Genomic DNA, 27,123 nt, shown 5'->3' on the forward strand with positions numbered 1-27,123 from the left:
GGCAGAAAGAAGCGAGCCACAGTGGCCAGCAGTGGAGCCACGGCTAGTGACAATACCCCCACCCCCCCCCAGCCTTGAGGAGGAGTCGAGGTACTCTGACATCCAGGTTTCCCAGGGAATTTCCTGAAGAAATCTATGTTTGTCAGATGTAGATGTCTTTGTGGCACCCAAGAAACGTTCCTCCGGACCATAACCCTTCCAGTGGACCAAAAGTGGAGTCGACTTTGGACCTTTTTGGAGTTGAGGATTCTTTCAATAATGAATTATTGGTGTCCCTTGACTGAGACTGGATAAGGCCTACAGACTTGATGTGGCCTGAATTTATGAGACATCCAGGTTTCCCAGGGAATTTCCTGAAGAAATCTATGTTTGTCAGATGTAGATGTCTTTGTGGCACCCAAGAAACGTTCCTCCGGACCATAACCCTTCCAGTGGACCAAAAGTGGAGTCGACTTTGGACCTTTTTGGAGTTGAGGATTCTTTCAATAATGAATTATTGGTGTCCCTTGACTGAGACTGGATAAGGCCTACAGACTTGATGTGGCCTGAATTTATGAGACCATGTAACAGCTTTGAGTAAGGAGCAATGGAAGGTATTTGGAATCTTGAGTGAGGGAGGAAAATTCAGCCTGAAAGCCACAGGGTTATTCTGTCTAGTAATGACAAAGGGTACAATGAGTATGGGACCTAAATTCTTGCAGGGCTGCTTGAGTCATAGGCAAACCGAGGGGAGATTTCCTAGTGCCTGGAAACCCCCTCCAAGCCTGGGACACTGTATAATTGAGGTGGCTGGACCCTGCCCCCGCTTCACCTGGCTCTGCCTGAAAAGGGAGAGCTGCGTGCACCTTACAGTAGTGTATGCAGCATTGCCCATGTATATTATGGGGATAGGAAGAGTTGGAGAGCAGCCAAGCACTGTCTAAAATTATAGCCATGCCCCCATGCATGCTGGTCACGCCCACTGGCGGCGTGGTTTGGAAACCCCCCGCTACAAATTCTGCGTTTGCCCCTGGGGTCAGCCTGAGAATTCAGACCACTAGTACCCCTATGTCAAAGCTTATATCTTGAGATAACTAATGTTTTCTCTATATCAAGTAAAACTGCAATCGGTAGTGTCAAGGTGCCCCTGACTTTCTTCAAGGTACCACTCAAATAAATGTAAAGGAATTTTCCACTTTCAGATGAATTCCCTTTATTGGCTTTGTTGCGCCCTACTGCAACTTTTGCTAAATATATGACTGTTCTTTCTAGGATATCACAGAGAGCTCAGCACATCTGTGCCATACCCAGGACAGTACACCTAAATAACTCTGCCTAACGCAGACATGGCTGAAGCAACACACAAAGAAGGCATTAAGGTAAAGCGATATATTTAGTAAAAGTTGACAGAGGTCATGCAGAAGCCCCCTGAAAGCAGAGAGATTGTATAGAAAATTGAAACATGTTTTGCATATTTTTTCATTCTGAATAATACAAGGTTGTGCACATCTAGGAAGACATAGTTCAGAAGTTGTTTTTCTCCAATGAAATGGTGTTCTTCAGGATTATATAGCCATTGGGTGGCGCTAGTTGTTTGGTTTTTTTGGGGGTCTAGAGACAAAGAAGGTTCCAAGGGAACATTTAACTCCTTGCTGACCGGCTGCAGTATTTCAGTGTCTGACCAGCGGTTGTATTACTGTGAGGCGACGCAGTTTCTATGACACCTGTTAACTGTAGTGCACGGAGGCAGCGGATAGGAATCAGCTAATACAGTCACGATGAAACACAGGAGAGTTGAAGTGAGCTGATAACTGTAGTGCACGGAGGCAGCGGATAGGAATCAGCTAATACAGTCACGATGAAACACAGGAGAGTTGAGTTGATAACTGTAGTGCACGGAGGCAGCGGATAGGAATCAGCTAATACAGTCACGATGAAACACAGGAGAGTTGAAGTGAGTTGATAACTGTAGTGCACGGAGGCAGCGGATAGGAATCAGCTAATACAGTCACGATGAAACACAGGAGAGTTGAAGTGAGCTGATAACTGTAGTGCACGGAGGCAGCGGATAGGAATCAGCTAATATAGTCACGATGAAACACAGGAGAGTTGAGTTGATAACTGTAGTGCACGGAGGCAGCGGATAGGAATCAGCTAATACAGTCACGATGAAACACAGGAGAGTTGAAGTGGTCTGGAAACCACAGGAGAGTTGAAGTGGTCTGGAAACCACAGGAATCAGCTGGGCTGAATACATGAGGAAACACAGGAACACCTTCAGAGGCTCATGGGATATGAGACTCCAAGATCAGGCCACGAGGTATGGAACTCAGGAGCTTTAAATAGGGAGTGTTGCCTGATCAGCCAATTAACTAAAAGGAACCTGAACAGAAGGTTTGAAAGGGCTGCACATGCGCAGACCCTCAGGATGGTGGGCGGCCACGGTTCCTAAACACACGGGAAGAAGCACTCACAGTCTGGTGAGTGACAGTATCTCTGTAATCAGAGGGAATAACAATAAAAAGGTGGGAAGGGATGGGGTAAAGAAGAGAGAGGGATGGGGAAGGGTTAGGGTTAGGATGTCCTCTCCGCCCCTGGATGTATCTCTGTAATCTGAGGGAATAACAATAATAAAGTGGCAAGGGATGAGGTGCAGAAGAGAGAGGGATGGGGAAGGGTTAGGGTTAGGATGTCCTCTCCGACCCTGGATGTATCTCTGTAATCTGAGGGAATAACAATAATAAGGTGAGAAGGGATGAGGTACAGAAGAGACAGGGATGGGGAAGGGTTAGGGTTAGGATGTCCTCTCCGCCCCTGGATGTATTTCTGTAATCTGAGGGAATAACAATAATAAGGTGAGAAGGGATGAGGTACAGAAAAGAGAGGGATGGGGAAGGGTTAGGGTTAGGATGTCATCTCCGCCCCTGGATGTATCTCTGTAATCTGAGGGAATAACAATAACAAGGTGGGAAGGGATGAGGTACAGAAGAGAGAGGGCTGGGGAATGGTTAGGGTTAGGATGTCCTCTCCGCCCCTGGATGTATCTCTGTAATCTGAGGGAATAACAATAATAAGGTGGGAAGGGATGGGGTACAGAAGAGAGAGTGCTGGGGAAGGGTTAGGATGACCTCTGCGTCCCTGGATGTATCTCTGTAGTCTGAGGGAATAACAATAACAAGGTGGGAAGGGATGAGGTACAGAAGAGAGAGGGCTGGGGAAGGGTTAGGGTTAGGATGTCCTCTCCGCCCCTGGATGTATCTTTGTAATCTGAGGGAATAACAATAATAAGGTGGGAAGGGATGAGGTACAGAAGAGAGAGGGATGGGGAAGGGTTAGGGTTAGGATGTCCTCTACGCCCCTGGATGTATCTCTGTAATCTGAGGGAATAACAATAATAAGGTGGCAAGGGATGAGGTACAGAAGAGAGAGGGATGGGGAAGGGTTAGGGTTAGGATGTCCTCTCCACCCCTGAATGTATCTCTGTAATCTGAGGGAATAACAATAATAAGGTGGGAAGGGATGATATACAGAAGAGAGAGGGATGGGGAAGGGTTAGGGTTAGGATGTCCTCTCCGCCCCTGAAAGTATCTCTGTAATCTGAGGGAATAATAATAAGGTGGGAAGGGATGGGGTACAGAAGAGAGAGGGCTGGGGAAGGGTTAGGGTTAGGATGACCTCTGCGCCCCTGGATGTATCTGTCACGGGCACTAGGAGTCTTTACCCAGGGATCACCAGGTGATGGACTTACCAGAGCAGTATAGATGGTAATATGGTACTCTGGTAGCGGGGTGATCACGGAACAGGAGACAGCAGATGGTAGAGAATGCTTGTGGAAAGTCTATGACTAGCAGCACTGGTAATATATAGGTAGTAGTACACGAGGAACTGAATGGACAAAGGAAACGTGAGGGTAGTCAGTGGTCTGCGGTAGCAAGTTGTACCACTGCTATAGTGAGGAGGAATGTCCAGAAGCAACGAGGAGGTGATGAGAGTCAGCGGTCTGCGTTTAGCAAGTTATACCGCTGTCTATGTGAAGGAATGGAATCCAGGTGGAGGTATCCGGGAAGTCAGTGGTCTGCGTTAGCAAGTTGTACCACTGCTATGTGAAAGGATACTGGAAACAGGTGACTCAGGAAACAAGGAACAGTGGTCTGCCTCTAGCAAGTTGTACCACTGAATATATATGTGAGGAGGAGCACGGGGAGAGAAATGCAATACAGAGTATACACGGGCACACTGAACTTCATCCCACGATGATATGCACAATATAGTAATGACTGAACAGCACTGCACAATAATACAAAGTCACAGGAACTATCCGGGCAAAAGGTAACACAGTCAAATGATGGCAATAGTCTCAGCGGATAGTAAACTCCAGAGGAGGACAACTCAGTCCAGCAAGATATGCAATACACCAGCACAGTCAATGAGAAGTATGCATACCGTGGTTCAGGAGCAGGCTGTCAGACAGGAGTGCAGAGATACCTGAACGGCTGGAGGCCGGCAGGATGCGAAGTCCCAGGAGGGTAGAAGCGGTAATCAAGTAGGTGCAGCGCACAGGTAGGTAGACCAGCAGGGATAGAAACAAATACTCAGGAAGCAGTAGTATATAGAACTGGACACCTGGAGAACACTGAAGAGTAGAGATGGTCTAGACGAGATGAAAGCAGCGGGGCGTTGATCCGATGCAGACAGGCGAGTTGACACAGGCAGGAACACTGTAGAAGCACGGAGAGCGGACCAGCTGGCTGCAGACACGAGAAGAACTGAAGGGTAGCGGCAAGCAGGACACTGTAGGTACACGGAGGTAGCGGATAGGAATCAGCAGGTGCAGTCACGATGAAACACAGGAGAGTTGAAGTGAGTTGATAACTGTAGTGCACGGAGGCAGCGGATAGGAATCAGCTAATACAGTCACGATGAAACACAGGAGAGTTGAAGTGAGCTGATAACTGTAGTGCACGGAGGCAGCGGATAGGAATCAGCTAATACAGTCACGATGAAACACAGGAGAGTTGAGTTGATAACTGTAGTGCACGGAGGCAGCGGATAGGAATCAGCTAATACAGTCACGATGAAACACAGGAGAGTTGAAGTGAGTTGATAACTGTAGTGCACGGAGGCAGCGGATAGGAATCAGCTAATACAGTCACGATGAAACACAGGAGAGTTGAAGTGAGCTGATAACTGTAGTGCACGGAGGCAGCGGATAGGAATCAGCTAATACAGTCACGATGAAACACAGGAGAGTTGAGTTGATAACTGTAGTGCACGGAGGCAGCGGATAGGAATCAGCTAATACAGTCACGATGAAACACAGGAGAGTTGAAGTGGTCTGGAAACCACAGGAGAGTTGAAGTGGTCTGGAAACCACAGGAATCAGCTGGGCTGAATACACAAGGAAACACAGGAACACCTTCAGAGGCTCATGGGGAATGAGACTCCAAGATCAGGCCACGAGGTATGGAACTCAGGAGCTTTAAATAGGGAGTGTTGCCTGATCAGCCAATTAACTAAAAGGAACCTGAACAGAAGGTTTGAAAGGGCTGCACATGCGCAGACCCTCAGGATGGTGGACGGCCACGGTTCCTAAACACACGGGAAGAAGCACTCACAGTCTGGTGAGTGACAGTACCCCCCCTTTTAAAGGTGGGCACAGAACACCTGGAACCGGGCTTGTCCGGATTTTTGGAAGAAAACTTCTTAAGAAGAGCTGGAGCGTTGAGATCTTCAGCTTTGATCCATGAACGCTCCTCAGGACCAAAGCCCTTCCAATGAACGAGGAAACCGAGAACTGCTCGCGAAATTTTTGCGTCCAATATATGAGTAATCTCGAAATCTTCCTCCTGATGAACTTGAACTGGCTGAGGTGCTGAAGGAGGGACCGAGAAACGGTTGATGATGAGAGGTTTGAGCAAGGACACATGGAAGGCGTTGGAAATACGAAGATTCTTAGGAAGTAGAAGTTTGAAACAAACTGGATTTATCACTTGAATGATCCTATATGGACCAATAAAACGGGGAGCGAATTTCATAGATGGGACCTTCAAACGAATATTTTTGGTAGATAACCAGACACGATCTCCAATTTTCAGTGGTGGAATAGCCCGCCTCTTCCTATCTGCAAAAGACTTATATTTCGCAGGTGTCTTCTTTAAACAGGTTTTAACCTGAGACCAAATATTTTTGAAGGTCTGACAAACAGTCTCTACAGCAGGAACTTGGGTGGGAGGGAGGGCAGGAAATTCCGGAAAAGGCGGATGGTGACCGTAAACCACAAGCAGTTGACTTTTTGAAGATGACTCCTGAGATCCATCTTCAACGTCCGAGGACGTCGCGAACGCCCGATGAGGAGGAAGGCGTTCAGACTGAACCTTATCGCACAGATCCGTAGGTGAAGGATCCTGTGGAGGAGGACCTGGTGGAATAGATGACTGCTGTATTTTACATGGAACAACTTGAGAGACAACGATGATGACATTCAGCTCCCCAAGACGTAACTTGAGAAGTGTGCCAATCAATCTGGGGAGAGTGACGTTGAAGCCATGGAAGGCCTAATACAATCGAACTTGTAGTAACAGGAAGAATTAAAAACGAAATCTCTTCATGGTGTAGCACACCAATCTGAAGCGTTACTGGAGACGTACTCTGGGTGATGAGACCATTGATGAGACGTGATCCATCTATAGCAGTCACAGTAATCAGTGTTTTCAAAGTAATCACTGGTAGGGACCATTGATTCACTAGGGATTTAGAAATGAAATTTCCTGCTGCTCCAGAATCAATCAGTGCTTGGGACTCAAAGGATTTGGTAGCAAAGGAAATCGTAACATCAAAAGCGCAGACTTTTAATTTCGTAGAACATGGAGAGGACTCCAGGAACCCTAACCTTATCTCCCCAGTATTGGTTAGAGCCCGGCATTTCCTGGGACATGAATTGAGCATATGCGTGGAATCAGCACAATAGATACAAAGTCTATTTTTTACTCTTCGGTCCCTCTCCTCTGAAGTTAATTTGGAGCGACCTATCTCCATGGGTATCACCGGAGATGAAGCTGGGTGAAATTGAGGTACCGAGCGAAGAGGCGCTTTGAAAGAAGTTACTTTTTCAGAATCATTCTCACGAAACCTCATGTCCACACGAAGGCAAAGGAAAATCAAATCATCCAAAGAGGAGGGTACTTCTTGTGAGGTCAGTGCGTTTTTAATTTTATCAGAGAGCCCCTGCCAGAAAGCGGCAATTAACGCTTCAGTGTTCCACTGAAGTTCAGAGGCTAGAATCCTAAATTGAATGACGTACTGGCTTACTGTACGAGAACCCTGACGTAGACGGAGGATGCTGGATGCAGCGGAGATGACACGACCTGGTTCATCGAATACACTTCGGAACGTGGAAATAAATTTGGCACTATCCTGTAATAATGGGTCATTTCTTTCCCACAGAGGGGAAGCCCATGCGAGAGCTTGTCCAGAAAACAATGAAATAAGATAGGCCACTCTGGAACGATGGGTAGAAAAATTTTGAGGTTGGAGCTCAAAATGAACAGAGCATTGAGTAAGAAAACCCCTACATGTTTTGGGGTCTCCATCATACTTTGACGGAGTAGGCAGGTGAAGCGTAGAAGCCGTAGACACCTGGGATGGCACTGGGGAAACGGAGGAAGGCACAGGAGCATCAACAGTAGCTGTGATATTTTGGACAGACGTTCTTTGGGAAGCTAACGCCTGGTAACACCGCAGCAAATGCCGTTGGCGAACTTCCTGTTGCTTAATACGGGTAACCAGATGCCGCAGCATCTCTTTAGCTGTAGGTTCAGAATCTGGGTCTGTCATGGCCTGATCTTACTGTCAAGGGCACTAGGAGTCTTTACCCAGGGATCACCAGGTGATGGACTTACCAGAGCAGTAAAGATGGTAATATGGTACTCTGGTAGCGGGGTGATCACGGAACAGGAGACAGCAGATGGTAGAGAATGCTCGTGGAAAGTCTATGACTAGCAGCACTGGTAATATATAGGTAGTAGTACACGAGGAACTGAATGGACAAAGGAAACGTGAGGGTAGTCAGTGGTCTGCGGTAGCAAGTTGTACCACTGCTATAGTGAGGAGGAATGTCCAGAAGCAGCGAGGAGGTGATGAGAGTCAGCGGTCTGCGTTTAGCAAGTTGTACCGCTGTCTAGGTGAAGGAATGGAATCCAGGTGGAGGTATCCGGGAAGTCAGTGGTCTGCGTTAGCAAGTTGTACCACTGCTATGTGAAAGGATACTGGAAACAGGTGACTCAGGAAACAAGGAACAGTGGTCTGCCTCTAGCAAGTTGTACCACTGAATATATATGTGAGGAGGAGCACGGGGAGAGAAATGCAATACAGAGTATACACGGGCACACTGAACTTGATCCCACGATGATATGCACAATATAGTAATGACTGAACAGCACTGCACAATAATACAAAGTCACAGGAACTATCCGGGCAAAAGGTAACACAGTCAAATGATGGCAATAGTCTCAGCGGATAGTAAACTCCAGAGGAGAACAACTCAGTCCAGCTAGATATGCAATACACCAGCACAGTCAATGAGAAGTATGCATACCGTGGTTCAGGAGAGCAGGCTGTCAGACAGGAGTGCAGAGATACCTGAACGGCTGGAGGCCGGCAGGATGCGAAGTCCCAGGAGGGTAGAAGCGGTAATCAAGTAGGTGCAGCGCACAGGTAGGTAGACCAGCAGGGATAGAAACAAATACTCAGGAAGCAGTAGTATATAGAACTGGACACCTGGAGAACACTGAAGAGTAGAGATGGTCTAGACGAGATGAAAGCAGCGGAGAGCGGACCAGCTGGCTGCAGACACAAGAAGAACTGAAGGGTATCGGCAAGCAGGACACTGCAGGTACACGGAGGTAGCGGATAGGAATCAGCAGGTGCAGTCACGATGAAACACAGGAGAGTTGAAGTGAGTTGATAACTGTAGTGCACGGAGGCAGCGGATAGGAATCAGCTAATACAGTCACGATGAAACACAGGATAGTTGAAGTGAGTTGATAACTGTAGTGCACGGAGGCAGCGGATAGGAATCAGCTAATACAGTCACGATGAAACACAGGAGAGTTGAAGTGAGCTGATAACTGTAGTGCACGGAGGCAGCGGATAGGAATCAGCTAATACAGTCACGATGAAACACAGGAGAGTTGAAGTGAGCTGATAACTGTAGTGCACGGAGGCAGCGGATAGGAATCAGCTAATACAGTCACGATGAAACACAGGAGAGTTGAGTTGATAACTGTAGTGCACGGAGGCAGCGGATAGGAATCAGCTAATACAGTCACGATGAAACACAGGAGAGTTGAAGTGAGCTGATAACTGTAGTGCACGGAGGCAGCGGATAGGAATCAGCTAATACAGTCACGATGAAACACAGGAGAGTTGAGTTGATAACTGTAGTGCACGGAGGCAGCGGATAGGAATCAGCTAATACAGTCACGATGAAACACAGGAGAGTTGAAGTGGTCTGGAAACCACAGGAGAGTTGAAGTGGTCTGGAAACCACAGGAATCAGCTGGGCTGAATACACGAGGAAACACAGGAACACCTTCAGAGGCTCATGGGGAATGAGACTCCAAGATCAGGCCACGAGGTATGGAACTCAGGAGCTTTAAATAGGGAGTGTTGCCTGATCAGCCAATTAACTAAAAGGAACCTGAACAGAAGGTTTGAAAGGGCAGCACATGCGCAGACCCTCAGGATGGTGGACGGCCACGGTTCCTAAACACACGGGAAGAAGCACTCACAGTCTGGTGAGTGACAGTATCTCTGTAATCAGAGGGAATAACAATAATAAGGTGGGAAGGGATGGGGTACAGAAGAGAGAGGGATGGGGGAGGGTTAGGGTTAGGATGTCGTCTCCGCCCCTGGATGTATCTCTGTAATCTGAGGGAATAACAATAATAAGGTGGCAAGGGATGAGGTACAGAAGAGAGAGGGATGGGGAAGGGTTAGGGTTAGGATGTCCTCTCCGACCCTGGATGTATCTCTGTAATCTGAGGGAATAACAATAATAAGGTGAGAAGGGATGAGGTACAGAAGAGACAGGGATGGGGAAGGGTTAGGGTTAGGATGTCCTCTCCGCCCCTGGATGTATCTCTGTAATCTGAGGGAATAACAATAATAAGGTGAGAAGGGATGAGGTACAGAAAAGAGAGGGATGGGGAAGGGTTAGGGTTAGGATGTCCTCTCCGCCCCTGGATGTATCTCTGTAATCTGAGGGAATAACAATAACAAGGTGGGAAGGGATGAGGTACAGAAGAGAGAGGGCTGGGGAATGGTTAGGGTTAGGATGTCCTCTCCGCCCCTGGATGTATCTCTGTAATCTAAAGGAATAACAATAATAAGGTGGGAAGGGATGGGGTACAGAAGAGAGAGGGCTGGGGAAGGGTTAGGATGACCTCTGCGCCCCTGGATGTATCTCTGTAATCTGAGGGAATAACAATAACAAGGTGGAAAGGGATGAGGTACAGAAGAGAGAGGGCTGGGGAAGGGTTAGGGTTCGGATGTCCTCTCCGCCCCTGGATGTATCTCTGTAATCTGAGGGAATAACAATAATAAGGTGGGAAGGGATGAGGTACAGAAGAGAGAGGGATGAGGAAGGGTTAGGGTTAGGATGTCCTCTACGCCCCTGGATGTATCTCTGTAATCTGAGGGAATAACAATAATAAGGTGGCAAGGGATGAGGTATAGAAGAGAGAGGGATGGGGAAGGGTTAGGATGTCCTCTCCGCCCCTGGATGTATCTCTGTAATCTGAGGGAATAACAATAATAAGGTGGGAAGGGATGAGGTACAGAAGAGAGAGGGATGGGGAAGGGTTAGGATGTCCTCTCCGCCCCTGGATGTATCTCTGTAATCTGAGGGAATAACAATAATAAGGTGGCAAGGGATGAGGTACAGAAGAGACAGGGATGGGGAAGGGTTAGGATGTCCTCTCCGCCCCTGGATGTATCTCTGTAATCTGAGGGAATAACAATAATAAGGTGAGAAGGGATGAGGTACAGAAGAGACAGGGATGGGGAAGGGTTAGGGTTAGGATGTCCTCTCCGCCCCTGGATGTATCTCTGTAATCTGAGGGAATAACAATAATAAGGTGAGAAGGGATGAGGTACAGAAAAGAGAGGGATGGGGAAGGGTTAGGGTTAGGATGTCCTCTCCGCCCCTGGATGTATCTCTGTAATCTGAGGGAATAACAATAACAAGGTGGGAAGGGATGAGGTACAGAAGAGAGAGGGCTGGGGAATGGTTAGGGTTAGGATGCCCTCTCCGCCCCTGGATGTATCTCTGTAATCTGAGGGAATAACAATAATAAGGTGGGAAGGGATGGGGTACAGAAGAGAGAGGGCTGGGGAAGGGTTAGGATGACCTCTGCGCCCCTGGATGTATCTCTGTAATCTGAGGGAATAACAATAACAAGGTGGAAAGGGATGAGGTACAGAAGAGAGAGGGCTGGGGAAGGGTTAGGGTTCGGATGTCCTCTCCGCCCCTGGATGTATCTCTGTAATCTGAGGGAATAACAATAATAAGGTGGGAAGGGATGAGGTACAGAAGAGAGAGGGATGGGGAAGGGTTAGGGTTAGGATGTCCTCTACGCCCCTGGATGTATCTCTGTAATCTGAGGGAATAACAATAATAAGGTGGCAAGGGATGAGGTACAGAAGAGAGAGGGATGGGGAAGGGTTAGGATGTCCTCTCCGCCCCTGGATGTATCTCTGTAATCTGAGGGAATAACAATAATAAGGTGGGAAGGGATGAGGTACAGAAGAGAGAGGGATGGGGAAGGGTTAGGATGTCCTCTCCGCCCCTGGATGTATCTCTGTAATCTGAGGGAATAACAATAATAAGGTGGCAAGGGATGAGGTACAGAAGAGACAGGGCTGGGGAAGGGTTAGGATGTCCTCTCCGCCCCTGGATGTATCTCTGTAATCTGAGGGAATAACAATAATAAGGTGGGAAGGGATGAGGTACAGAAGAGAGAGGGATGGGGAAGGGTTAGGGTTAGGATGTCCTCTCCGCCCCTGGATGTATCTCTGTAATCTGAGGGAATAACAATAATAAAGTGGGAAGGGATGAGGTACAGAAGAGAGAGGGATGGGGAAGGGTTAGGGTTAGGATGTCCTCTCCAGCCCTTAATGTATCTCTGTAAGATGAGGGAATAACAATAATAAGGTGGGAAGGGATGATGTACAGAAGAGAGAGGGATGGGGAAGGGTTAGGGTTAGGATGTCCTCTCTGACCCTGGATGTATCTCTGTAATCTGAGGGAATAACAATAATAAGGTGGGAAGGGATGAGGTACAGAAGAGAGAGGGATGTGGAAGGGTTAGGGTTAGGATGTCCTCTCCGCCCCTGGATGTATCTCTGTAATCTGAGGGAATAACAATAATAAAGTGGGAAGGGATGAGGTACAGAAGAGAGAGGGATGGGGAAGGGTTAGGGTTAGGATGTCCTCTCCACCCCTTAATGTATCTCTGTAATCTGAGGGAATAACAATAATAAAGTGGGAAGGGATGAGGTACAGAAGAGAGAGGGATGGGGAAGGGTTAGGGTTAGGATGTCCTCTCCGCCCCTGGATGTATCTCTGTAATCTGAGGGAATAACAATAATAAGGTGGGAAGGGATGAGGTACAGAAGAGAGGGGGATGGGGAAGGAGATATCGTCTATATTTACCATTAAATACATTGTCCTGAGGAGACCTGAGCTACATATCACATACACTGTACAGTATACACATAAACCAACAGACACTAAAACATTTTGGAGAAGAATTCAGGGAACGGTCACTTCTTATATACAAATCTGTGCTAATTAATCGTCCTGTGCGATCTTCACCTTATGCTAGAAGCAGCCACAACTGATATGAACCATGATTTCCTCAATATACTACACTATGTAATATGTTGGCGCTTATAAATAAAACACAATAATAATTATACTTACATGTACACACAGCTGCTTATAAATGGCACTGACGTAGTCGCTGTCTATGAAAATAATCTATTGAGCATGGTATAAACACACATGAAGACTGAGGCAGACAACTAAACAGGTTTCATTCATTATTACAAGGTGTCACTTACATGGGATCTTACACAGCATATTAAATGTACCGTTAAATATATAGATTGGCAAATAAGAAGCATTAAACTGTATTGCAGAGGTGGTCTACTGTCAGGCCCGGCGCTCCCATTAGGCAAGGTTAGGCACTTGCCTAGGGTGGCGGGCTCTGGAGGGCGCCACAGATTAAAAATGTCTTTAAAACTGTGCAGTGACCGCTGACCATACCTTTCACGGCCGCCGCACAGCTTCAGATACATCCACAGGGAGGGGGGGAGGGACTATTGATCATCACCACCGCCGCCTCTCTACTCCGTCTCCTCCCCTCCACTCACTGACTGTCGGTCCGTGACATCATCATCACGGCCCGACAGTGTCAGTGAGTGGAGGGGAGGAGACGAAGTAGAGAGGAGGCAAGTTAAGGTAAGAAGGGGGGGGGGCGCCAATTTTGAAAATGTGTCTATGGCGCCAAGAACCCTAGCAGCCTGCTGTCATGGAACTAGAAGACCCAACATGCCTCCAGCTGGCAGTGCACGCTGGGACAGTTCCACGTCCGCTGGAAATGGGTTTGCTCGTACAGGTTTTTAAGCTGCTTCAGTTATCTCCTCACGAAACCACATTAAAGTAGGATGCAAAAAACTTAAGACACGTTTTCATTTGTAAAAGGAAACGTGCCGGGTGTCATCTGTCTTTTTAATCTACTTTAATCTCTTTTCCTTTTGTAGGATTGGGGTTAGTTACATTAATGGAATAATAGTGAAATTCTGACAACGATGCAGCAATCACCATCCACCCATTGTGCTTAAAGCATTTATTAGTAATACACATTGGGGCACATTTATCAATCTTATCATAAAGTGAAAAATAGTTTTCAATCCTTATCGCATTGATAAGGATTGAACTATTTCTCAAATTTATGAAAAACGCAACACAGAAACCGCAGTTCCGAAAAACTGCTGCTTCTGTGATAAAAAAAAAAACATACTTACCCTTCTCTTCGGAATGTGCCTAATCCGGATCTCCTCCTTGTCCTCTTCATTTTTCTTCATAGTGGAATTGCGCATGTGCACAAACATCTCTGCTCTCTCTCTGCAACTATAGTTGCAGAGACAGCGGTGAGTGACATGGAGGGGTCATGTGATCCCTCCACATATGTGTTGTCCAGCTCTGCACTTCGGAGCAAAGCTGACAGCACTGACATTTTTCAATTATGATAACGTACGACAGCTGAAGCTGGTGTACATTAACATGACAAGTTACCGAAAAAAAGCTTTTTTTAGGTAACTTGTTAAATTGTGGTAGGGAGCAGTCACCTTACTTACCAAAAGCCTACATGTACTTTCAATTAGAGATGGTCACTGACCCCCGTGTTTTGGTTTTGGATTCGGTTTTGGATCTGGATTACAGTCGTGTTTTGGTTTTGGTTTTGGTTTTGCAAAACCGCCATTGCGTGTTTTGGTTTTGGTTTTGGTTGGTTTTGTTTTGCTATTTTGTTGGAAAATACATGTTTTTGTGCCTAAAATAACCCAATTTAGTGCTCCAACTGTTTTAGAGATAAGTAATCTAATTGTTGAGGTAATAAATCATCCAAAAAAACTGTTTAATTCTTCGTTGGTAGGCCTTCATTTATTCTACACACAAAACAGATTGTCTTCCTCTCCATCTATGCATATTGGCAATGCAGCCATCGTCTTTGGATGTATATTACACCCTACACTTATAGTTAAATATGTGAAGAAATGGAAAAAGCCAGTTTGGTTTCTGTCTCTCTAGGCCCCCCTCCACTTGTATAAAATACCAAAAAATCCAGCCGTTATAGACTGTACAATATTAATTGACATGGAGAAAGCCAGTTTGGTATCTGTCTGCATCAGATCCTCTCTCCACTAGGAGTAAAATAGAAAACTATTCAGCCGTTATATAATCTAGAATATAAATAGAAATTGAGAAAGGCAATTTGGTATCTGTCTGCATCATAATCATCAACATCATCATTAGCGCCCTCGTCGCCTACAGAAATCTCCCCCTCATCCTCTTCTAATTCCAAAGTGGCATCCTCAATTTGGGTATCACCGGCTACACTCGGGCTATTAAGGCACACATCAGCAGAATGCTCACGATTAGACATCCCACTGTTGGATGGACTCTCCACAGGGATTGTTGTCATTTGTGAATCAGAGCAAATATTCTCCTGTAATGCCTCACTGTTATCTTGCAGCTCGGCTTTGACGCGTAACAGTAGTTGTGCACCAATTGTAGGCTGGGTAACTTTTTGGGATCTGCCACTAATACCCAAAGGTGAAGGCCTCATTCTCTCTTTGCCACTGCGTGTGTAGAATGGCATGCTTGCAATTTTTTTTTTATCGTCACTTAACTTTTGCTCAGTTACACTTCTTTTTCGCTTCAATACAGTAAAATTTTTTTGTTTTTTGTTTTTTGCACTAATTTGAAAACACTCTGTTGTTTGACATCGCCTTGGCCAGATGACGTACTGGGAACACTAACATCAGGACTGGTGACAGAACCTGGTTGCTCATTCAGATCATATGTGGACTGCTTTGAATCCATTCTGAGCGCAAACCACTGGGGAGTGCTAAAAATTATTTAGTAGATTCTGCTGACAGTTATGACTTTTGACAGCCAGAAATATTAATGCACAATTAGGGAGGACACCCCAAAACCACTGAGGAGTGCTAAAAATTATTTGGTAGATACTGCTGACAGATATGACTTTTGACAGCCAGAAATATTAATGCACAATTAGGGAGGACACCCCAAAAGCACTGAGGAGTGCTAAAAATTATTTAGTAGATACTGCTGACAGATATGACTTTCGACAGCCAGAAATATTAATGCACAATTAGGGAGGACACCCCAAAAGCACTGAGGAGTGCTAAAAATTATTTAGTAGATACTGCTGACAGATATGACTTTTGACAGCCAGAAATATTAATGCACAATTAGGGAGGACACCCCAAAAGCACTGAGGAGTGCTAAAAATTATTTAGTAGATACTGCTGACAGATATGACTTTTGACAGCCAGAAATATTAATGCACAATTAGGGAGGACACCCCAAAAGCACTGAGGAGTGCTAAAAATTATTTAGTAGATACTGCTGACAGATATGACTTTTGACAGCCAGAAATATTAATGCACAATTAGGGAGGACACCCCAAAAGCACTGAGGAGTGCTAAAAATTATTTGGTAGATACTGCTGACAGATATGACTTTTGACAGCCAGAAATATTAATGCACAATTAGGGAGGACACCCCAAAAGCACTGAGGAGTGCTAAAAATTATTTAGTAGATACTGCTGACAGATATGACTTTTGACAGCCAGAAATATTAATGCACAATTAGGGAGGACACCCCAAAAGCACTGAGGAGTGCTAAAAATTATTTAGTAGATACTGCTGACAGATATGACTTTTGACAGCCAGAAATATTAATGCACAATTAGGGAGGACACCCCAAAAGCACTGAGGAGTGCTAAAAATTATTTAGTAGATACTGCTGACAGATATGACTTTTGACAGCCAGAAATATTAATGCACAATTAGGGAGGACACCCCAAAAGCACTGAGGAGTGCTAAAAATTATTTGGTAGATACTGCTGACAGATATGACTTTTGACAGCCAGAAATATTAATGCACAATTAGGGAGGACACCCCAAAAGCACTGAGGAGTGCTAAAAAATATTTAGTAGATACTGCTGACAGATATGACTTTTGACAGCCAGAAATATTAATGCACAATTAGGGAGGACACCCCAAAAGCACTGAGGAGTGCTAAAAATTATTTAGTAGATACTGCTGACAGATATGACTTTTGACAGCCAGAAATATTAATGCACAATTAGGGAGGACACCCCAAAAGCACTGAGGAGTGCTAAAAATTATTTAGTAGATACTGCTGACAGATATGACTTTTGACAGCCAGAAATATTTATGCACAATTATGGGGGACACCCCAAAAGCGCTGGGGAGTGCCAAATATGAAGAAAAAATAATAAACCTCTATCCTCCTCTCTGCACTAGCGATTTTGGTTAGAGCAATTGCAAGAACAATATTGTATTCTCTGTCCCTGCTCTAATTAGCCTATGACTACACCCTGCTCTCTCCCTCTGTCAAATGGCGATGGATTGCTGTGGAGGCGTGTATTTATAAAGTTGAAGTATCGCGAGAACCAAGCCCCGAGATCCGACGACGTCACAATGACGTTCGGCCTCGATTTGGATTCGGAATGGGCGGGAGAGTACCGAGCTGCTCAGCTCGGTACTCGGATACCCAAAGTTCGGGTGGGTTCGGTTCTCGGAGAACCGGACCCGCCCATCTCTACTTTCAATGTACTTTCAATGTACTTTAACTGCAAAATATAGACACTGTAGAGTACTTAAGTGTCCACTAGGTGTCAGCGTTACACTACGCAAGACTATGGTTTAGCTTCAAAGTTAGTGACTCGTCTTAGCTCTTATCGCCCACTGGGTGGCAGTGCTGTCCTGATTACTGCAAGATTGTCGCAAAAGAGTACCAGCTAAAGGTAAATGTCTGCTTATACAATGCATTTGAATGGATTTCCTTAATGCAGCAGACTCTTTTATCTTCAATTGATTTCCCCTATTTAACTTTTGTCCCTTATCCTTACTTTCAGAGCGATTATTTAATTCCAGGACAGTATGAGGGCTTAAATGTTGGGGGCCAGAACATCTCATAAAAAATAAATATGTTATGTACATTTTCGTCGTGCAAAATAAGCTTAACGGTTGCAATGGATTAAAGACACATATATGCGAAACTCATCCAGCACTTATCATAACGGTTATGCACACTGTTTAACGCCACATTCCTCCAGCACAGTGTAAGGTTACACACACACTGGAGCGTTTTGGTCCAATAATTGGCAAATCATCCGACATACGTCCATTCGGTTGGAAGTCGGGTTAGTGTGTATAGTGACACGGTGGCCGAAAGATGTTCCAAAATGTCAATTGTTGGCTCATTTGGTTGCTCGTACTGTTTAATATTTTACGACCAATCCACCTAACGATCATGTAGTGTTTATAATTTTCCAATCCATCCACGACCAAGTGCTGATAGTTCCTCGAGCTACGACTCTTTTGGGGGCGTGTGTATGTTAATTTCTGATGCCTGTACCAGTCCCACGTGGTGCGGTGTCCTCACGTCACTCATTCTGTAATTAGCAGTGTATTGCTTATGTCTGACTCCATAATTATAGCTATGTGTCACTTTATTGTACGCTCAATACACATAAATAAAAAAGGTTAAATATGTGTATTACATTTGTCTGCCTGAGATTGCGGGGGACTCCCCGGACCCCAGGACCTGTTGAGCCCCTGACCACCACGATTGCATGCAAACGGGGCCTCCGTTGTACACCGCTGCCTCCCCCCCATCAGTGGGCCTCACCTGGACGGCGACTTGTGAGCGACGGTCCAGAGCCTTGGATCTCGGGTGGTGGTGGGGCGTGGGCTTCACTCGGAATTCAGTGCTCCAGCTCTCCTGCCCTGTTTATTACTCCTGGCTGCCCGCCTGTTGTACTACCCTGTGCCTCCACACTGCCCACGTTGATATCCTGCCGACAAGACCTCTGAGCTGACCGCTCTGCAAATAAGGACCCTACCTGTCCGATGCTTGGGGGATCCCTGGCAACTAGTACCATCCCTGGATCTGGGGTCCAGCTGAAATGGAGGTGTCAGTCTCGCTCCCGCCCTAATCTCGGGGAGTCCCTCTCTCTGGAGGAGAACAGCGTATCATACAATCCTCGGCTGAGGTAATCTCAATGCTGATATATTGTTTCCTCCCTCAGTATTAATCTTTTCACTACCATCCTGAGCTATACATAGAGCTTGAAGCACAGAATTATAGCTGAGGTCCTGTACGGATTCTTTTGAGCAGTTCACAAGTTGAAAGTGAGACACTGCTGCCACTTTGTGGCAATTTTGTGCCATTACACCTGTAACGTAAAATTAAACCACCCTCTTGGAGAATAAAGTTTCTACGTGCTCCCAAATATACTGACTGTCCTTATGAGATCTAGCTTTGACGGATGTCGAGGCTAGACACTCATATTCTCCGAGCGCCTTCCTGGAGTCAAGTCCCATACGAGCAAGACGCTCTCTACTACTACTACCTCCCGTGATCGATCGATTGTCACTCAAAATCAACTCTTCAAGTGTTTGGATTTGTCTGTACAATATTACATCCTCGGCTAGTATGTGAACTTTACTATGCTGCCTGATCCCGGGTAGGGACCCCTCTCAACTGATCCGAGATTGGTGTGCCTCCCCCTTCCACCCCCCTTCCCCCTCTCTTCACCTGACCATGCTCTTATTATTTCATCCAACTGCCGGATCGGCTCGCTTGACTACACTATGGCCTCCAAACCAAAGAAAGTGACAACAGGAACATCAGCAAATTTCTTTGGATCAAAAGCGAAGCCCTCTTTTCCACAAGCCGATAGCCAGGGGACGTCGGTTTCTTCATCGTCTGAAGTTGAGCTTGATCCTCAGATTCAGGCGGTTATGGCCAGTCTCTTGGAGGGGGTGAAAACAACTTTCTATCAGGAGCTGACAAAAGTGGTCAGCGAGTTCAAAACAGAGTTGAATGCGTTGGGCAACAGGACAGATGCCCTAGAATCATAAACTGATGACATCTGCCGATCCAACTCTGCAACCGATGTTTGCACTCTCTAATGGTTGCTTAAACTGTCATGGTTTAAACTGAGGACATTTAGATTTTGCTGCTGCATAATTTCCCACGGTAACCTTTGTCATTTGGTCTAAGTCTAACCAGGTGGCATTATAAAATGTCTGTAAGTGCGCGATATACCTGGCAAATCCCATGGGGTTTTTATCAATGTTCAGGGCCTCTCTTGATCTGTGGGTGACCATGGGTTAATTCAATTGACCACTCGATCAGAGACTGCAGGAATATTATTTTCTGTAGGTCTGCCTGGTGTAGTCTGACTGTATACAGGGGATAATCCTATAATAGGTAGAGATGTTCACTGACCCCCGTGTTTTGGTTTTGGAACTGGATTAACTTTGTGTTTTGATTTTGGTTTTGGCAAAACAGCCCTCGCATGTTTTGATTTTGGATCCCTTTTTTTTTCCTCTAAAATCCCTATTTTTTTGCTGCAATCACATAATTTCCCTCTTTTTTTGTTCCTACATTATTATTAACCTCAATAACATTAATTTCCAGTCATTTCCAGTTCATTTTTTTCAAGTGACAAGAACACTGCTACCTCTCCTGTTTCTGTATGAGCAATGGCACTGGAGACTGGAGAGTGACAAGAACACTGCTACCCCTCTTTCTGTGTGAGCAATGGCACTGGAGACTGGAGAGTGACAAGAACACTGCTACCCCTGTTTCTGTGTAAGCAAAGGCACTGGATCTCCTGGGGAGGGAGGTACTTATGGAATCCAAAATCCGCGAGATCTGTCAACACAACAATGACGTTTTACCTCGATTCAGATCAGAGAACACGCGAAAATACAGAGCTTGCTTGCGTGCCTACTCGGATTCCCTAAGTTGGGGTGGATTCAGTTTTCAGAAAACCAAGCCCGAGCATCTCTAATAATAGGAGTATTAACCTCCTCTACAATTGTACCTTCATATACTGGTGGAGGTGCAGTTGGAGTCAATGTCTTGTCTTGTCTGGTTTTGTTGTTTTTAGGGATGTGCACCGGCGACTTTTGAGGTCTCGTGTTTTGTGTTTTGGATCCGGATTTTCGTTATTTTTGAGGTTCGGATTTGTCTCGCAAAACACTTGACGAAAGGTCTCGGTTCGGATTTAAGGTATTGGATTCGGATTTTTTTTGAAAAAAACATAAAAAGTTTAAAAATCAAGTTTTTGGGCTTATTTTCACTCCTAGGCTATTATTAACCTCAATAACATTCAATAACAAGCATTTCCACTAATTTACAGTGTATTCTGAACACCTCACAATATAGTTATTAGTCCAAAACGTTGCAACAAGGTATCTTTCTGGACTGCGTAGAGGAGTGGGTCACCACAATATATATTAAAAACCCTGAACTTTTATGATTCGCACCAATAAATGTACCTGGACTGCGTAGAGGAGTGGGTCACCACAATATATATTAAAAACCCTGAACTTTTATGATTCGCACCAATAAATGTACCTGGACTGCGTAGAGGAGTGGGTCACCACAATATATTAAAAACCCTGAACTTTTATGATTCGCACCAATAATTGTACCTGGACTGCGTAGAGGAGTGGGTCAACACAATATCTTAAAATCCCTGAACTTTTATGATTCGCACCAATAATTGTACCTGGACTGCGTAGAGGAGTGGGTCACCACAATATCTTAAAAACCCTGAACTTTTATGATTCGCACCAATAATTGTACCTGGACTGCGTAGAGGAGTGGGTCACCACAATATCTTAAAAACCCTGAACTTTTATGATTCGCACCAATAATTGTACCTGGACTGCGTAGAGGAGTGGGTCACCACAATATCTTAAAAACCCTGAACTTTTATGATTCGCACCAATAATTGTACCTGGACTGCGTAGAGGAGTGGGTCACCACAATATCTTAAAAACCCTGAACTTTTATGATTCGCACCAATAATTGTACCTGGACTGCGTAGAGGAGTGGGTCACCACAATATATTAAAAACCCTGAACTTTTATGATTCGCACCAATAATTGTACCTGGACTGCGTAGAGGAGTGGGTCACCACAATATCTTAAAAACCCTGAACTTTTATGATTCGCACCAATAATTGTACCTGGACTGCGTAGAGGAGTGGGTCACCACAATATATTAAAAACCCTGAACTTTTATGATTCGCACCAATAATTGTACCTGGACTGCGTAGAGGAGTGGGCACTGGGCACCACAATAAAATATATAAAAAACCTTCAACAGATCTGCATTACACTACACATACGGCTGCTCCTCCATCCTCTCCATCATATACATGTTGGAGTTTTAGCGTGTGACAACCTCTTGTTTTTGATAATGTCAGTGCATTTTGAATATTTTTCAATTTGCCCCACACCACTGAATGTACTTTATCTATGATACGCAATACGCATCTATCTATCTTGACTGCGTAGTGTGGTGGCCCCGGTACACAATTTGGTACCGAGGCCACAATATAATTAAAAAACCCTCCACGTGTCTGAATTCCACCAAACAAGTATCTGGACTGCATAGTGGGGTGGCCCCGGTACCCAATTTGATACCGGGGCCACAATACCTCCTCCAAACATGGTACAGACAATTCGTCATTGAGATCCCAGACAGACAGGGTCAAAGTGTTATTGTTTGACTTTGTAAACCCAAAAAACTGTCCCTGTTGCACATAGTCGTGCAATGAAGACTGACTTTTTCATTTAAAGGCACGATCTTTCAAGTGTAGTGTTTGTAAGTCTAAGTCATATTATACTTTTGGTAAAATTGGTTTATTTTGTTCCTCTTTATGGTAATTAATTAGTAATAGAATTAAAGTATGAAATAGAATTAAAGTATGAAATAGAATTAAAGTATGAAATAGAATTAAAGTATGAAATAGAATTAAAGTATGAAATAGAATTAAAGTATGAAATAGAATTAAAGTATGAAATAGAGTGGTATAGAGTTGTAGTGTGGTATAGATAGAGTGGTCCACACAATATAATAATAAAACCCTCAACTGGTCTGAATTTCACCAAACAAGTATCTGGACTGCGTAGTGTGGTGGCCCCGGTACACAATTTGGTACCGAGGCCACAATATAATTAAAAAATTGGGCATCAACTGTCACCGTTGTTTAATATCTGATACACCTAAATATGGACTGCACAGTGGAGTGGCCCCGGTAGTAAATTTGGTGCCGGGGCCACAATACCTCCTCCAACTTCCAAGTGTAGTGTTTATAAAGACAGACAGCGTCGAAGTGTTATTAGTTGACTTTCTTAACCCTAAAATTGTCCCTGTTGCAAATATTCGTGCAATGGACAGTTACTTTTTTATTGAAAGACTCAAACTTTCAAGTGTAGTGTTTATAAAATATAAACAACAATACAGTAGTTTTAGAGCACGTCAATACCTCTTGTTTTAAATTATGACACGGCATTTTACTTTTGGTTTAATTTCTTGTATTTTTTTAAATTTGGTTTTACTTTTTGAACATGGCAAACGACTGTTGCTTGGTCATATAATGCAAAAAAAAAAGTTCCAAGATGGAATTGTCCTTGGGCCCTCACACCCACCCTTATGTTGTTGAAATAGGACATGCACACTTTAACAAACCAATCATTTCAGCGACAGGGCCTACCAAACAACTTTGGCTGAAATGATTGGTTTGTTTGGGCCCCCACACCAAAAAAGCTATTCATCTCTCCCTGTACAGACTAAACAGGCTCTACTGAGGCAAGATGTCGTCCTCATCCTCAACCTCTGATTCCTCTCCCCCTACAGTGTGTACTTCCTCCTCATCACACATTATCAATTCGTCCCCGCTGGACTCCACAACCACAGGTCCCTCTGTAGTATCTGGAGGGCAGTGCTGTACTTCATTGAGGAATTGATTATTCATTTTTATAAACATCATTTTTTCAACGTTGTGAGGAAGCAACCTCCTTCGCCGCTCACTGACCAGGTTCCCCGCTGCACTAAAAACTCTTTCCGAGTACACACTGGAGGGGGGACAACTCAGGTAAAATAGAGCCAGTTTGTACAGGGGCTTCCAAACTGCCTTTTTTTCCTGCCAGTAACAATATGGACTGTCTGACATGTCTACTTGGATGGTGTCAGCAAAGTAATCATCCACAATTTTTTCTATTGTGACAGCATCCAATGCAGCGAGAGTAGACATGTCTGCAATGGTTGGCAGGTCCTTCAGTCCGGACCAGATGTTATCAGCATCCCCGCCAGTGCCTCTTTTGTGAAAACTGAGCTTTTTCCTCGCAGCCATAGATGTGGAAGAAAATGAGGGTGGAGCTGTTGGCATGTCACGGTCCTCTTCAGAGGACAATCTCCTGACCAGCAGGTCTTTGCACCGCTGTAGACTTGTGTCCGCCGGAAACAGAGACACAACATACGCTTTAAACCGAGGATCGAGCACGGTGGCCAGAATGTATTCCTCTGACTTTAAAAGAGGGACCACCCTCGGATCCTGGCAAAGCGTACGAAGGGCTACATCCACAAGAGCTACATGCTTGGTGTAATCGCAATGGCTTACCAGCTCCTCCCTCACTTTCTCCAGCTGCTTCTGCAACAGCCTGATCAGGGGAATGACCTGACTCAAGCTGGCAGTGTCGGAACTGACTTCTCGTGTGGCAAGTTCAAATGGCTGCAGAACCTTGCACAACACGGAAATCAGTCTCCACTGCGCTTGACTGAGGCGCATCCCCACTCCTTTGCCTATGTCGTAGGTGGCTGTGTAGGCCTGAATGGCCTTTTGCTGCTCCTCCATCCTCTGCAGCATATAGAGGGTGGAGTTCCAGCGCGTCACAACCTCTTGTTTGAGGTGATGGCAGGGCAGGTTCATGCTTTTTTGATGTGCCTCTAGTCTGCGGTAGGCACTGGCTGAATGCCGAAAGTGTCCAGCAATTTTGCGCGCCACCGCAAGCATCTCCTGCACACCCCTGTCACTCTTGAGGTAATGCTGCACCACCAAATTAATGGTGTGGGCAAAACATGGGACGTGCTGGAAATTGCCCATATTTAATGCCCGCACAATGTTACTGGCATTGTCTGACACCACAAATCCCCATGAGAGTCTAAGTGGGGTAATCCACTGGGAGATAATTTCCCTCATTTTCTCTAATATGTTGTCAGCGTTGTGCCTCTTATTAAAGCCTGTAATGCACAATGTTGCCTGCCTTTGCATGAGCAGCCATTTTGTAGATGCTACTACTGATGCAGCTGTTGCTGTTGCTGCGGAAGGGGATGCATCTACCCAGTGGGCTGTCACAGTCATATAGTCCTTCGTTTGCCCAGAACCACTTGTCCACATGTCCGTGGTTAAGTGGACAGTGGGTACAACCGCATTTTTAAGAGCACTGAGGACACTTGATCGTACTTCTCTGTACATTTTTGGTATCGCCTGCCTAGTGAAGTGGAATCTCGAGGGGATTTGGTACCGGGGACACAATACCTCCATCAACCCTCTAAATCCCACTCCACTGATGGCGGACACCGGGCGCACGTCTAACACCAACATTGCAGTTACAGCCGCAGTGTCACGGTCGTCTGAATTTCTTGATCCGATTCGGGACCCTTGGGACTAGCTGGAGCAGGAGTGAAACAGAACTTAGCAGCCTGGATGAACTTCTTGCTCATGTTCTTGCTGATTGTAGAATATAGCAGGGGAATTAGCAGTCTGGAAATGTAGGCAGGAACAGTGCACTAGTAATGGAGACAGGAACACTGCACCTTTAATGCAGTCAGGATTACTGCACTTGTAATGCAGTCAGGATTACTGCACTTGTAATGCAGTCAGGATTACTGCACTTGTAATGCAGTCCGGAACACTGCACTTAGGAATGCAGACAGGAACACTGGAGCCAAGAACTATCCTCTGGAGAGAAGTGTGTTGTTCTGGCAATGAACAGATCACAGAATCAGGTTTAAATAGGGTGTCCCAAACAACTATTGGCTGATCAGTTCATGTGATCACAGCTGCAGAATCTGGTTGGTCTGGAATGATCACCTGACTGCATCCAAGATGGCCGCGCCCATGCAGCAGAACAAACAGTATGTGTTTGTTTACAAATGGAGGTGTGGATGATGGGAATGTTGCAGACGGCCAGAAGGGACCCAGGTAGCCGTGATATGACAGCGGCGGATGTGGTAAGTGCGGCTAAGATCCCGATTTGTGACAGTACCCCCTCCCTTACGAGTGGCCACTGGACACTTAGATTGGGGTTTAGTTGGAAACTTGCGGTGAAATTTTCTGATGAGAGACGGAGCATGGACATCAGAAGCTTTGATCCAGGCTCTCTCTTCTGGACCATAGCCCTTCCAGTCGACTAGATATTGTAAGGTCTTATGTCGAAACCGAGAGTCCAAGATCTCTTTAATTTCATATTCATCACCATGTTCAGTCTGCACTTCAGGAGAAACCAGTTTGGGTGTATAAAACCTATTTAGCACCAATGGTTTTAAGAGAGAAATATGGAAGGAGTTGGGTACCTTGAGGTAAGATGGTAAATGTAATTTGTAGGACACTGGATTGATGACCCGGGAGATGTTAAACGGTCCAATAAAGCGGGGAGCGAATTTCATAGATGGAACTCTGAGGCGTAGATTGCGAGTTGACAGCCATACTCTGTCTCCCGGTTTCAAACTTGGAATGGCTCGTCGCTTTTTGTCGGCCTGAATTTTGTAGCATTGGGACGCTTTAAGTAGAGATTCCCGTACTTGGCGCCAGTGGCCTGCAAAATTCTTTAGAAAAACTTCAGAGGCAGGTACTGAGGCTGTAGGAAGTGGAGTAAACAAGGGTACCCTGGGGTGTAGGCCATAGACCGTATGAAATGGAGTGGAAGCAGAAGATTCGTGATAATGATTATTATGAGCAAATTCTGCCCAAGGAAGCAGATCTACCCAGTCGTCTTGTGAAGAAGATATGTACAAACGGAGAAATGTTTCTAGGTCCTGATTGACTCTTTCCGTTTGCCCGTTGGACTGTGGATGATAGGCCGAAGAGAAGTTTAGTTTGATCTGTAGTGCTTGGCATAAGGATCTCCAGAATTTCGCCACAAACTGAACTCCTCTATCTGAGACGATTTCTTCAGGACACCCATGCAAACGGAAGATCTCCTTTATAAATTGCTGAGCCAGTATAGGTGCTGATGGGAGGCCACGGAGAGGAACAAAATGCGCCATTTTAGAGAATCGGTCAACAATGACCCAGATGGTATTGAAATTATTAGAATTTGGCAAATCAGAAACAAAGTCCATAGAAATATGGGTCCAGGGTTTGGTGGGAATAGGCAGAGGCAAAAGTTGACCAGCTGAAGATTGTCTTGAACTTTTATGTTGGGCACAGCTGCC

This window comes from Mixophyes fleayi, chromosome 11 (assembly GCF_038048845.1).
Source record: "Mixophyes fleayi isolate aMixFle1 chromosome 11, aMixFle1.hap1, whole genome shotgun sequence".
Taxonomy (NCBI): domain Eukaryota; kingdom Metazoa; phylum Chordata; class Amphibia; order Anura; family Limnodynastidae; genus Mixophyes; species Mixophyes fleayi.